Raw genomic sequence first — 13,218 nt, forward strand, 5'->3', positions numbered from 1 at the left:
AATACATTGCGAAGAATAGTATTATGATACGATGATGTTTTCTCCATAAATTTATCAAGCTCATATTTGTGCCATTCTTTACAAACATGTCTGCCGTGTCTTGACAGTGAAAGAGCTCCAGTTAACAAAAATGGTTTAAAAAAATGCCGGAACCCGGGATTTTTCAGAGTTGCTACAAACTCTCCGGATTGAACCAGGGACCTTCAGATCTTCAGTCTGACGCTCTCCCAACTGAGCTATTTCGGCACGTTTATGTCCAAACTTAGTCTGCTCGGGCTTAAATATGATGATTATTGTATGAAAAAATAAAAAGTGCGCAAAATGGCTACCAAAGAAGGACTGCTCTTCCTCGCCGTTGTTTTCGCGCAATAATCAAAACTTTATCTAATTATAAAAGCAAGAACTTCTAGATTTAAAAAAATGCATTTTTTCCCATACCGGGAGTCGAACCCTGGCAGTCTGGTTGAAAACCAGAAATCCTAACCGCTAGACCATATGGGATATCTGCTCACCTTAGGAAATGTTTTCTTGATTAAATACAGCGCGAAGAATAGTATTATGATACGATGATGTTTTCTCCATAAATTTATCAAGCTCATATTTGTACCATTCTTTACAAACATGTCTGCCGTGTCTTGACTGTGAAAGAGTTCCAGTCAACAAAAATGGTTTAAAAATAATGCCGAAACCCGGGATTTTTCAGAGTTCCTACAAACTCTCCGGATTGAACCAGGGACCTTCAGACCTTCAGTCTGACGCTATCCCAAATGCGCTATGTCGGCACGTTCATGTCCAGCCTTAGTCTGCTCGGGCTTAAATATGATGAATTCTGAATGAAAAAACTAAAAAGTGCGCAAAATTGCAACCAAAGAAGGACTGCTCTTCCTCGCCATTGTTTTTGCGCAAAAATCAAAACTTTTTCTAATTATGAAAATCAGACCTTCTAGATTTAAAAAAATGCATTTTTCCCATACCGGGAGTCGAACCCGTGCAGTCTGGGTGAAAACCAGAAATCCTAACCGCTAGTCCATATGGGATATCTGCTCACCTTAGGAAATGTTTTCTTGATTAAATACAGCGCGAAGAATGGTATTATGATACGATGATGTTTTCTCCATAAATTTATCAAGCTCATATTTGTGCCATTCTTTACAAACATGTCTGCCGTGTCTTGACTGTGAAAGAGCTCCAGTTAACAAAAATGGTTTAAAAAAATGCCGAAACCCGGGATTTTTCAGAGTTCCTACAAACTCTCCAGATTGAACCAGGGACCTTCAGATCTTCAGTCTGACGCTATCCAAACTGAGCTATTTCGACACGTTCATGTCCAGACTTAGTCTGCTCGGGCTTAAATATGATGAATTTTGAATGAAAAAATTAAAAAGTGCCAAAATGGCAACCAAAGAAGGACTGCTCTTCCTCGCCATTGTTTTTGCGCAATAATCAAAACTTTGTTTTTGCGCAATAGTCGAGACTTTATCTAATTAAATCGGTAAGAACTTCTAGATTAAAAAAAAAGAGATTTTCCCATACCGGGAGTCGAACCCGGGCAGTCTGGGTGAAAACCAGAAATCCTAACCGCTAGACCATATGGGATACCTGCTCACCTTAGGAAATGTTTTCTTGATTAAATACAGCGCGAAGAATAGTATTATGATACGATGATGTTTTCTCCATAAATTTATCAAGCTCATATTTGTGCCATTCTTTACAAACATGTCTGCCGTGTCTTGACTGTGAAAGAGCTCCAGTTAACAAAAATGGTTTAAAAAAATGCCGAAACCCGGGATTTTTCAGAGTTCCTACAAACTCTCCGGATTGAACCAGGGACCTTCAGATCTTCAGTCTGACGCTCTCCCAACTGAGCTATTTCGGCACGTTCATGTCCAGACTTAGTCTGCCCAAGCTTAAATATGATGAATTTTGTATGAAAAAATAAAAAGTGCGCAAAATGTCAAACAAAGAAGGACTGCTCTTCTTCGCCATTGTTTTTGCGCAATAATCAAAACTTTTTCTAATTATAAAAGTAAGACCTTCTAGATTTAAAAAAATGCATTTTTCCCATACCGGGAGTGGAACCCGGGCCGTCTGGGTGAAAACCAGAGATCCTAACCGCTAGACCATATGGGATACCTGCTCACCTTAGGAAATGTTTTCTTGCTTATTAACAGCGCGAAAGAATAGTATCATGATACGATGATGTTTTCTCCATAAATTTATTAAGCTCATATATGTGCCATACTTTACAAACATGTCTGCCGTGTCTTGACTGTGAAAGAGCTCCAGTTAACAAAAATGGTTTAAAAAAATGCCGAAACCCGGGATTTTTCAGAGTTCCTACAAACTCTCCGGATTGAACCAGGGACCTTCAGATCTTCAGTCTGACGCTCTCCCAACTGAGCTATTTTGGCACGTTCATGTCCACACTTAGTCTGCTCGGGCTTAAATATTATGAATTTTGAATGAAAAAATAAAAAGTGCCAAAATGGCAACCAAAGAAAGACTGCTCTTCCTCGCCATTGTTTTTTGCGCAATATTCAAAACTTTGTTTTTGCGCAATAGTGGAAACTTTATCTAATTAAATCGGTAAGTCTGACGCTCTCCCAACTGAGCTATTTCGTCACGTTCATGTCCAGACTTAGTCTGCTCGGGCTTAAATATGATGAATTTTGAATGAAAAAATAAAAAGTGCCAAAATGGCAACCAAAGAAAGACTGCTCTTCCTCGCCATTGTTTTCTGCGCAATATTCAAAACTTTGTTTTTGCGCAATAGTCTAAACTTTATCTAATTAAATCGGTAAGAACTTCTAGATTAAAATAAAAGAGATTTTCCCGTACCGGGAGTCGAACCCTGGCAGTCTGGGTGAAAACCAGAAATCCTAACCGCTAGACCATATGGGATATCTGCTCAACTTAGGAAATGTTTTCTTGCTTATTAACAGCGCGAAGAATAGTATCATGATACGGAGATGTTTTCTCCATAAATTTATTTATCTCATATTTGTGCCATTCTTTACAAACATGTCTGCCGTGTCTTGACTGTGAAAATCTACAGTCAACAAAAATGGTTTAAAAAAATGCCGAAACCCGGGATTTTTCAGAGTTCCTACAAACTTTCCTGATTGCACCAAGGACCTTCAGATCTTCAGTCTGACGCGCTCCCAACTGAGCTATTTCGGCACGTTCATATCTAGCCTAAGTTTTCTTTGGCTTAAATATGATGAATTTTGAATGAAAAAATAAAAAGTGCCAAATTGGCAACCAAAGAAGGACTGCTCTTCCTCGCCATTGTTTTTGCGCAATAATCAAATCTTTGTTTTTGCGCAATAGTGGAAACTTTTTCTAATTAAATAGGTAAGAACTTCTAGATTAAAATAAAAGAGATTTTCCCGTAGCGGGAGTCGAACCCTGGCAGTCTGGGTGAAAACCAGAAATACTAAACGCTGAACAATATGGGATATCTGCTCAACTTAGGAAATGTCTTCTTGCTTATTAACAGCGCGAAGAATAGTATCATGATACGATGATGTTTTCTCCATAAATTTATTAAGCTCATATTTTTGCAATTCTTTACAAACATGTCTGCCGTGTCTTGACTGTGAAAGAGCTCCACTTAACAAAAATGGTTTGAAAAATGCCGAAACCCGGGATTTTTCAGAGTTCCTACAAATTCTCCGGATTGAACCAGGGACCTTCAGATCTTCAGTCTAACGCTCTCCCAACTGAGCTATTTCGGCACGTTCATGTCCAGACTTCGTCTGCTCGGGCTTAAATATGATGAATTTTGTATGAAAAAATAAAAAGTGCGCAAAATGTCAAACAAAGAAGGACTGCTTTTCTTCGACATTGTTTTTGCGCAATAATCAAAACTTTATCTAATTATAGAAGTAAGACCTTCTAGATTTAAAAAAATGTATTTTTTCCCATACCGGGAGTCAAACCCGGGCAGTCTGGGTGAAAATCAGAAATCCTAACCGCTAGACCATATGGGATATCTGCTCACCTTAGGAAATGTTTTCTTGATTAAATACAGCGCGAAGAATAGTATTATGATACGATGATGTTTTCTCCATAAATTAATCAAGCTCATATTTGTACCATTCTTTACAAACATGTCTGCCGTGTCTTGACTGTGAAAGAGCTCCAGTTAACAAAAATGGTTTAAAAAATGCAGAAACCCGGGATTTTTCAGAGTTCCTACAAACTCTCCGAATTGAACCAGGGACCTTCAGATCTTCAGTCTGACGCTCTCCCAACTGAGCTATTTCGGCACGTTCATGTCCAGACTTCGTCTGCTCGGGCTTAAATATGATGAATTTTGTATGAAAAAATAAAAATGCGCAAAATGTCAACCAAAGAAGGACTGCACTTCCTCGCAATTGTTTTTGCGCAATATTCAAAACTTTGCTTTTGCGCAATAGTCGAAACTTTATCTAATTAAATCGGTAAGAACTTCTAGATTAAAATAAAAGAGATTTTCCGTACCGGGAGTCGAACTCTGGCAGTCTGGGTGAAAACCAGAAATCCTAACCGCTAGACCATATTGGATATCTGCTCAATTTAGGAAATCGTTTCTTGCTTATTAACAGCGCGAAGAATAGTATCATGATACGATGAGGTTTTCTCCATAAATTTATCAAGCTCATATTTGTGCCATACTTTAAAAACATGTCTGCCGTGTCTTGACTGTCAAAGAGCTCCAGTCAACAAAAATGGTTTAAAAATATGCCGAAACCGGGGATTTTTCAGAGTTCCTACAAACTCTCCGGATTGAACCAGGGACCATCAGATCTTCAGTCTGACGCTCTCCCAACTGCGCTATTTCGGCACGTTCATGTCCAGACTTCGTCTGCTCGGGCTTAAATATGATGAATTTTGTATGAAAAACTAAAAAGTGCGCAAAATGTCAAACAAAGAAGGACTGCTCTTCTTCGCCATTGTTTTTGCGCAATAATCAAAACTTTTTCTAATTATAAAAGTAAGACCTTCTAGATTTAAAAAAATGCATTTTTCCCATACCGGGAGTCGAACCCGGGCCGTCTGGGTGAAAACAAGAGATCCTAACCGCTAGACCATATGGGATATCTGCTCACCTTAGGAAATGTTTTCTTGCTTATTAACAGCGCGAAAGAATAGTATCATGATACGATGATGTTTTCTCCATAAATTTATCAAGCTCATATTTGTACCATTCTTTACAAACATGTCTGCCGTGTCTTGACTGTGAAAGAGCTCCAGTTAACAAAAATGGTTTAAAAAATGCCGAAACCCGGGATTTTTCAGAGTTCCTACAAACTCTTCGGATTGAACCAGGGACCTTCAGATCTTCAGTCTGACGCTCTCCCAACTGAGCTATTCCGGCACGTTCATATCCAGACTTAGTCTGCTCGGGCTTAAATATGATGAATTTTGAATAAAAAAATAAAAAGTGCGCAAAATGGCAACCAAAGAAGGACTGCTCTTCTTCGCCATTGTTTTTGCGCAATAATCAAAACTTTATCTAATTATAAAAGTAAGACCTTCTAGATTTAAAAAAATGTATTTTTTTTTCATACCGGGAGTCGAACCCGGGCCGTCTGGGTGAAAACCAGAAATCCTAACCGCTAGACCATATGGGATATCTGCTCACCTTAGGAAATGTTTTCTTGATTAAATACAGCGCGAAGAATAGTATTATGATACGATGATGTTTTCTCCATAAATTTATCAAGCTCATATTTGTACCATTCTTTACAAACATGTCTGCCGTGTCTTGACTGTGAAAGAGCTACAGTCAACAAAAATGGTTAAAAGAAATGCCAAAACCCGGGAATGTTCAGAGTTCCTACAAACTCTCCGGATTGAACCAGGGACCTTCAGATCTTCAGTCTGACGCTCTCCCAACTGAGCTATTCCGGCACGTTCATGTCCAGACTTCGTCTGCTCGGGCTTAAATATGATGAATTTTGTATGAAAAAATAAAAAGTGCGCAAAATGTCAAATAAAGAAGGACTGCTCTTCTTCGCCATTGTTTTTGCGCAATAATCAAAACTTTATCTAATTATAAAAGTAAGAACTTCTAGATTTAAAAAAAATGCATTTTTTCCCATACCGGGAGTAGAACCATGGCAGTCTGGGTGAAAACCAGACATCCTAACCGCTAGACCATATGGGATATCTGCTCACCTTAGGAAATGTTTTCTTGATTAAATACAGCGCGAAGAATAGTATTATGATACGATGATGTTTTCTCCATAAATTTATCAAGCTCATATTTGTACCATTCTTTACAAACATGTCTGCCGTGTCTTGACTGTGAAAGAGCTACAGTCAACAAAAATGGTTTAAAGAAATGCCAAAACCCGGGAATGTTCAGAGTTCCTACAAACTCTCCAGATTGAACCAGGAACCTTCAGATCTTCAGTCTGACGCTCTCCCAACTGAGCTATTTTGGCACGTTCATGTCCAGACTTCGTCTGCTCGGGCTTAAATATGATGAATTTTGTATGAAAAAATAAAAAGTGCGCAAAATGTCAAATAAAGAAGGACTGCTCTTCTTCGCCATTGTTTTTGCGCAATAATCAAAACTTTATCTAATTATAAAAGTAAGACCTTCTAGATTTAAAAAAATGCATTTTTCCCATACCGGGAGTAGAACCCGTGACGTCTGGGTAAAAACCAGAAATCCTAACCGCTAGACCATATGGGATACCTGCTCACCTTAGGAAATGTTTTCTTGATTAAATACAGCGCGAAGAATAGTATTATGATACGATGATGTTTTTTCCATAAATTTATGAAGCTCATATTTGTGCCATTCTTTACAAACATGTCTGCCGCGTCTTGACTGTGAAAGAGCTCCAGTCAACAAAAATGGTTTAAAAAATCCCAAAACCCGGGATTTTTCAGAGTTCCTACAAACTCTCCGGATTGAACCAGGGACATTCAGATCTTCAGTCTGACGCTCTCCCAACTGAGCTATTTCGGCACGTTCATGTCCACACTTAGTCGGCTCGGGCTTAAATATGATGAATTTTGAATGAAAAAATAAAAAGTGAAAAAATGGCATTCAAAGAAAGCCTGCTCTTCCTCGCCATTGTTTTATGCGCAATATTCAAAACTTTGTTTTTGCGCAACAGTGGAAACTTTATCTAATTAAATCGGTAAGTCTGACGCTCTCCCAACTGAGCTATTTCGGCAAGTTCATGTCCAGACTTCGTCTGCTCGGGCTTAAATATGATGAATTTTGTATGAAAAACTAAAAAGTGCGCAAAATGTCAAACAAAGAAGGACTGCTCTTCTTCGCCATTGTTTTTGCGCAATAATCAAAACTTTTTCTAATTATAAAAGTAAGACCTTCTAGATTTAAAAAAATGCATTTTTCCAATACCGGGAGTCGAACCCGGGCCGTCTGGGTGAAAACCAGAGATCCTAACCGCTAGACCATATGGGATACCTGCTCACCTTAGGAAATGTTTTCTTGCTTATTAACAGCGCGAAAGAATAGTATCATGATACGATGACGTTTTCTCCATCAATTTATTAAGCTCATATATGTGCCATACTTTACAAACATGTCTGCCGTGTCTTGACTGTGAAAGAGCTCCAGTTAACAAAAATGGTTTAAAAAAATGCCGAAACCCGGGATTTTTCAGAGTTCCTACAAACTCTCCGGATTGAACCAGGGACCTTCAGATCTTCAGTCTGACGCTCTCCCAACTGAGCTATTTCGGCACGTTCATGTACACACTTAGTCTGCTCGGGCTTAAATATTATGAATTTTGAATGAAAAAATAAAAAGTGCCAAAATGGCAACCAAAGAAAGACTGCTCTTCGTCGCCATTGTTTTTTGCGCAATATTCAAAACTTTGTTTTTGCGCAATAGTGGAAACTTTATCTAATTAAATCGGTAAGTCTGACGCTCTCCCAACTGAGCTATTTCGGCACGTTCATGTCCAGACTTAGTCTGCTCGGGCTTAAATATGATGAATTTTGAATGAAAAAATAAAAAGTGCCAAAATGGCAACCAAAGAAAGACTGCTCTTCCTCGCCATTGTTTTCTGCGCAATATTCAAAACTTTGTTTTTGCGCAATAGTCTAAACTTTATCTAATTAAATCGGTAAGAACTTCTAGATTAAAATAAAAGAGATTTTCCCGTACCGGGAGTCGAACCCTGGCAGTCTGGGTGAAAACCAGAAATCCTAACCGCTAGACCATATGGGATATCTGCTCAACTTAGGAAATGTTTTCTTGCTTATTAACAGCGCGAAGAATAGTATCATGATACGGTGATGTTTTCTCCATAAATTTATTTATCTCATATTTGTGCCATTCTTTACAAACATGTCTGCCGTGTCTTGACTGTGAAAATCTACAGTCAACAAAAATGGTTTAAAAAAATGCCGAAACCCGGGATTTTTCAGAGTTCCTACAAACTTTCCTGATTGCACCAAGGACCTTCAGATCTTCAGTCTGACGCGCTCCCAACTGAGCTATTTCGGCACGTTCATATCTAGCCTAAGTTTTCTTTGGCTTAAATATGATGAATTTTGAATGAAAAAATAAAAAGTGCCAAATTGGCAACCAAAGAAGGACTGCTCTTCCTCGCCATTGTTTTTCCGCAATAATCAAATCTTTGTTTTTGCGCAATAGTGGAAACTTTTTCCAATTAAATAGGTAAGAACTTCTAGATTAAAATAAAAGAGATTTTCCCGTAGCGGGAGTCGAACCCTGGCAGTCTGGGTGAAAACCAGAAATCCTAAACGCTGAACCATATGGGATATCTGCTCAACTTAGGAAATGTTTTCTTGCTTATTAACAGCGCGAAGAATAGTATCATGATACGATGATGTTTTCTCCATAAATTTATTAAGCAAATATTTTTGCAATTCTTTACAAACATGTCTGCCGTGTCTTGACTGTGAAAGAGCTCCACTTAACAAAAATGGTTTCAAAAATGCCGAAACCCGGGATTTTTCAGAGTTCCTACAAACTCTCCGGATTGAACCAGGGACCTTCAGATCTTCAGTCTAACGCTCTCCCAACTGAGCTATTTCGGCACGTTCATGTCCAGACTTCGTCTGCTCGGGCTTAAATATGATGAATTTTGTATGAAAAAATAAAAAGTGCGCAAAATGTCAAACAAAGAAGGACTGCTCTTCTTCGACATTGTTTTTGCGCAATAATCAAAACCTTATCTAATTATAGAAGTAAGACCTTCTAGATTTAAAAAAATGTATTTTTTCCCATACCGGGAGTCAAACCCGGACAGTCTGGGTGAAAACCAGAAATCCTAACCGCTAGACCATATGGGATATCTGCTCACCTTAGGAAATGTTTTCTTGATTAAATACAGCGCGAAGAATAGTATTGTGATACGATGATGTTTTCTCCATAAATTAATCAAGCTCATATTTGTACCATTCTTTACAAACATGTCTGCCGTGTCTTGACTGTGAAAGAGCTCCAGTTAACAAAAATGGTTTAAAAAATGCAGAAACCCGGGATTTTTCAGAGTTCCTACAAACTCTCCGAATTGAACCAGGGACCTACAGATCTTCAGTCTGACGCTCTCCCAACTGAGCTATTTCGGCACGTTCATGTCCAGACTTCGTCTGCTCGGGCTTAAATATGATGAATTTTGTATGAAAAAATAAAAATGCGCAAAATGTCAACCAAAGAAGGACTGCACTTCCTCGCAATTGTTTTTGCGCAATATTCAAAACTTTGCTTTTGCGCAATAGTCGAAACTTTATCTAATTAAATCGGTAAGAACTTCTAGATTAAAATAAAAGAGATTTTCCGTACCGGGAGTCGAACTCTGGCAGTCTGGGTGAAAACCAGAAATCCTAACCGCTAGACCATATGGGATATCTGCTCAATTTAGGAAATCGTTTCTTGCTTATTAACAGCGCGAAGAATAGTATCATGATACGATGAGGTTTTCTCCATAAATTTATCAAGCTCATATTTGTGCCATACTTTAAAAACATGTCTGCCGTGTCTTGACTGTCAAAGAGCTCCAGTCAACAAAAATGGTTTAAAAATATGCCGAAACCGGGGATTTTTCAGAGTTCCTACAAACTCTCCGGATTGAACCAGGGACCATCAGATCTTCAGTCTGACGCTCTCCCAACTGCGCTATTTCGGCACGTTCATGTTCAGACTTAGTCTGCTCGGGCTTAAATATGATGAATTTTGTAAAAAAAAAAAGTGCGCAAAATGTCAAACAAAGAAGGACTGCTCTTCCTCGCCATTGTTTTTGCGCAATAATCAAAACTTTATCTAATTATAAAAGTAAGTACTTCTAGATTTAAAAAAATGCATTTTTCCCATACCGGGAGTCGAACCCGGGCAGTCTAGGTGAAAACCAGAAATCCTAACCGCTATACCATATGGGATATCTGTTCACCTTGGGAAATGTTTTCTTGATTAAATACAGCGCGAAGAATAGTATTATGATACGATGATGTTTTCTCCATAAATTTATCAAGCTCATATTTGTGCCATTCTTTACAAACATGTCTGCCGTGTCTTGACTGTGAAAGAGCTCCAGTTAACAAAAATGGTTTAAAAAAATGCCGAAACCCGGGATTTTTCAGAGTTCCTACAAACTCTCCAGATTGAACCAGGGACCTTCAGATCTTCAGTCTGACGCTATCCCAACTGAGCTATTACGACACGTTCATGTCCAGACTTAGTCTGCTCGGGCTTGAATATGATGAATTTTGAATGAAAAAATTAAAAAGTGCCAAAATGGCAACCAAAGAAGGACTGCTCTTCCTCGCCATTGTTTTTGCGCAATAATCAAAACTTTGTTTTTGCGCAAAAGTCGAGACTTTATCTAATTAAATCGGTAAGAACTTCTAGATTAAAAAAAAAGAGATTTTCCCATACCGGGAGTCGAACCCGGGCCGTCTGGGTGAAAAACCGAAATCCTAACCGCTAGACCATATGGGATACCTGCTCACCTTAGGAAATGTTTTCTTGATTAAATACAGCGCGAAGAATCGTATTATGATACGATGATGTTTTCTCCATAAATTTATCAAGCTCATATTTGTGCCATTCTTTACAAACATGTCTGCCGTGTCTTGACAGTGAAAGAGCTCCAGTTAACAAAAATGGTTTAAAAAGATGCCGGAACCCGGGATTTTTCAGAGTTTCTACAAACTCTCCGGATTGAACCAGGGACCTTCAGATCTTTAGTCTGACGCTCTCCCAACTGAGCTATTTCGGCACGTTTATGTCCAGACTTAGTCTGCTCGGGCTTAAATATGATGAATTTTGTATGAAAAAATAAAAAGTGCGCAAAATGGCTACCAAAGAAGGACTGCTCTTCCTCGCCATTGTTTTTGCTCAATAATCAAAACTTTATCTGATTATAAAAGTAAGAACTTCTAGATTTAAAAAAATGCATTTGTTCCCATACCGGGAGTCGAACCCTGGCAGTCTGTGTGAAAACCAGAAATCCTAACCGCTAGATCATATGGGATATCTGCTCACCTTAGGAAATGTTTTCTTGATTAAATACAGCGCGAAGAATAGTATTATGATACGATGATGTTTTCTCCATAAATTTATCAAGCTCATATTTGTGCCATTCTTTACAAACATGTCTGCCGTGTCTTGACTGTGAAAGAGCTCCAGTTAACAAAAATGGTTTAAAAAAATGCCGAAACCCGGGATTTTTCAGAGTTCCTACAAACTCTCCAGATTGAACCAGGGACCTTCAGATCTTCAGTCTGACGCTATCCCAACTGAGCTATTTCGACACGTTCATGTCCAGACTTAGTCTGCTCGGGCTTAAATATGATGAATTTTGAATGAAAAAATTAAAAAGTGCCAAAATGGCAACCAAAGAAGGACTGCTCTTCCTCGCCATTGTTTTTGCGCAATAATCAAAACTTTGTTTTTGCGCAATAGTCGAGACTTTATCTAATTAAATCGGTAAGAACTTCTAGATTAAAATAAAAGAGATTTTCCCATACCGGGAGTAGAACCCGGGCCGTCTGGGTGAAAACCAGAAATCCTAACCGCTAGACCATATGGGATACCTGCTCACCTTAGGAAATGTTTTCTTGATTAAATACATTGCGAAGAATAGTATTATGATACGATGATGTTTTCTCCATAAATTTATCAAGCTCATATTTGTGCCATTCTTTACAAACATGTCTGCCGTGTCTTGACAGTGAAAGAGCTCCAGTTAACAAAAATGGTTTAAAAAAATGCCGGAACCCGGGATTTTTCAGAGTTGCTACAAACTCTCCGGATTGAACCAGGGACCTTCAGATCTTCAGTCTGACGCTCTCCCAACTGAGCTATTTCGGCACGTTTATGTCCAAACTTAGTCTGCTCGGGCTTAAATATGATGATTATTGTATAGAAAAATAAAAAGTGCGCAAAATGGCTACCAAAGAAGGACTGCTCTTCCTCGCCGTTGTTTTCGCGCAATAATCAAAACTTTATCTAATTATAAAAGCAAGAACTTCTAGATTTAAAAAAAATGCATTTTTTCCCATACCGGGAGTCGAACCCTGGCAGTCTGGTTGAAAACCAGAAATCCTAACCGCTAGACCATATGGGATATCTGCTCACCTTAGGAAATGTTTTCTTGATTAAATACAGCGCGAAGAATAGTATTATGATACGATGATGTTTTCTCCATAAATTTATCAAGCTCATATTTGTACCATTCTTTACAAACATGTCTGCCGTGTCTTGACTGTGAAAGAGTTCCAGTCAACAAAAATGGTTTAAAAATAATGCCGAAACCCGGGATTTTTCAGAGTTCCTACAAACTCTCCGGATTGAACCAGGGACCTTCAGACCTTCAGTCTGACGCTATCCCAAATGCGCTATGTCGGCACGTTCATGTCCAGCCTTAGTCTGCTCGGGCTTAAATATGATGAATTCTGAATGAAAAAACTAAAAAGTGCGTAAAATTGCAACCAAAGAAGGACTGCTCTTCCTCGCCATTGTTTTTGCGCAAAAATCAAAACTTTTTCTAATTATGAAAGTAAGACCTTCTAGATTTAAAAAAATGCATTTTTCCCATACCGGGAGTCGAACCCGTGCAGTCTGGGTGAAAACCAGAAATCCTAACCGCTAGTCCATATGGGATATCTGCTCACCTTAGGAAATGTTTTCTTGATTAAATACAGCGCGAAGAATGGTATTATGATACGATGATGTTTTCTCCATAAATTTATCAAGCTCATATTTGTGCCATTCTT

General features: G+C 38.6%; 21 non-coding genes across 21 annotated transcripts; all 21 read right to left on the bottom strand.

Moving 5' to 3' along the window:
- Nucleotides 1-429: 429 nt before the first annotated feature.
- Trnae-uuc lies at nt 430-501 on the bottom strand. Its single transcript has one exon. It is a non-coding gene; the product is annotated as a tRNA-Glu (tRNA).
- A 1,023-nt stretch (nt 502-1,524) lies between these two features.
- Trnae-uuc lies at nt 1,525-1,596 on the bottom strand. Its single transcript has one exon. It is a non-coding gene; the product is annotated as a tRNA-Glu (tRNA).
- Nucleotides 1,597-1,774: 178 nt separating this feature from the next.
- On the bottom strand, nt 1,775-1,876 carry Trnaf-gaa. Its single transcript has one exon. It is a non-coding gene; the product is annotated as a tRNA-Phe (tRNA).
- A 182-nt stretch (nt 1,877-2,058) lies between these two features.
- Trnae-uuc lies at nt 2,059-2,130 on the bottom strand. The gene has a single exon. It is a non-coding gene; the product is annotated as a tRNA-Glu (tRNA).
- A 179-nt stretch (nt 2,131-2,309) lies between these two features.
- Nucleotides 2,310-2,411, bottom strand: Trnaf-gaa. The gene has a single exon. It is a non-coding gene; the product is annotated as a tRNA-Phe (tRNA).
- A 418-nt stretch (nt 2,412-2,829) lies between these two features.
- Nucleotides 2,830-2,901, bottom strand: Trnae-uuc. Its single transcript has one exon. It is a non-coding gene; the product is annotated as a tRNA-Glu (tRNA).
- A 734-nt stretch (nt 2,902-3,635) lies between these two features.
- Nucleotides 3,636-3,737, bottom strand: Trnaf-gaa. Its single transcript has one exon. It is a non-coding gene; the product is annotated as a tRNA-Phe (tRNA).
- A 1,523-nt stretch (nt 3,738-5,260) lies between these two features.
- On the bottom strand, nt 5,261-5,362 carry Trnaf-gaa. The gene has a single exon. It is a non-coding gene; the product is annotated as a tRNA-Phe (tRNA).
- A 184-nt stretch (nt 5,363-5,546) lies between these two features.
- Trnae-uuc lies at nt 5,547-5,618 on the bottom strand. The gene has a single exon. It is a non-coding gene; the product is annotated as a tRNA-Glu (tRNA).
- Nucleotides 5,619-5,796: 178 nt separating this feature from the next.
- On the bottom strand, nt 5,797-5,898 carry Trnaf-gaa. Its single transcript has one exon. It is a non-coding gene; the product is annotated as a tRNA-Phe (tRNA).
- Nucleotides 5,899-6,332: 434 nt separating this feature from the next.
- On the bottom strand, nt 6,333-6,434 carry Trnaf-gaa. Its single transcript has one exon. It is a non-coding gene; the product is annotated as a tRNA-Phe (tRNA).
- A 926-nt stretch (nt 6,435-7,360) lies between these two features.
- Nucleotides 7,361-7,432, bottom strand: Trnae-uuc. Its single transcript has one exon. It is a non-coding gene; the product is annotated as a tRNA-Glu (tRNA).
- A 179-nt stretch (nt 7,433-7,611) lies between these two features.
- Trnaf-gaa lies at nt 7,612-7,713 on the bottom strand. Its single transcript has one exon. It is a non-coding gene; the product is annotated as a tRNA-Phe (tRNA).
- A 418-nt stretch (nt 7,714-8,131) lies between these two features.
- Nucleotides 8,132-8,203, bottom strand: Trnae-uuc. Its single transcript has one exon. It is a non-coding gene; the product is annotated as a tRNA-Glu (tRNA).
- A 734-nt stretch (nt 8,204-8,937) lies between these two features.
- Nucleotides 8,938-9,039, bottom strand: Trnaf-gaa. The gene has a single exon. It is a non-coding gene; the product is annotated as a tRNA-Phe (tRNA).
- Nucleotides 9,040-9,222: 183 nt separating this feature from the next.
- Nucleotides 9,223-9,294, bottom strand: Trnae-uuc. Its single transcript has one exon. It is a non-coding gene; the product is annotated as a tRNA-Glu (tRNA).
- A 1,823-nt stretch (nt 9,295-11,117) lies between these two features.
- Trnaf-aaa lies at nt 11,118-11,219 on the bottom strand. Its single transcript has one exon. It is a non-coding gene; the product is annotated as a tRNA-Phe (tRNA).
- Nucleotides 11,220-11,652: 433 nt separating this feature from the next.
- Nucleotides 11,653-11,754, bottom strand: Trnaf-gaa. The gene has a single exon. It is a non-coding gene; the product is annotated as a tRNA-Phe (tRNA).
- Nucleotides 11,755-11,961: 207 nt separating this feature from the next.
- On the bottom strand, nt 11,962-12,033 carry Trnae-uuc. Its single transcript has one exon. It is a non-coding gene; the product is annotated as a tRNA-Glu (tRNA).
- A 178-nt stretch (nt 12,034-12,211) lies between these two features.
- On the bottom strand, nt 12,212-12,313 carry Trnaf-gaa. Its single transcript has one exon. It is a non-coding gene; the product is annotated as a tRNA-Phe (tRNA).
- A 184-nt stretch (nt 12,314-12,497) lies between these two features.
- Nucleotides 12,498-12,569, bottom strand: Trnae-uuc. The gene has a single exon. It is a non-coding gene; the product is annotated as a tRNA-Glu (tRNA).
- Between the last annotated feature and the right edge of the window lie 649 nt (nt 12,570-13,218).

The sequence above is a fragment of the Nematostella vectensis genome, chromosome 11 (genome assembly GCF_932526225.1).
Source record: "Nematostella vectensis chromosome 11, jaNemVect1.1, whole genome shotgun sequence".
NCBI lineage: Eukaryota > Metazoa > Cnidaria > Anthozoa > Actiniaria > Edwardsiidae > Nematostella > Nematostella vectensis.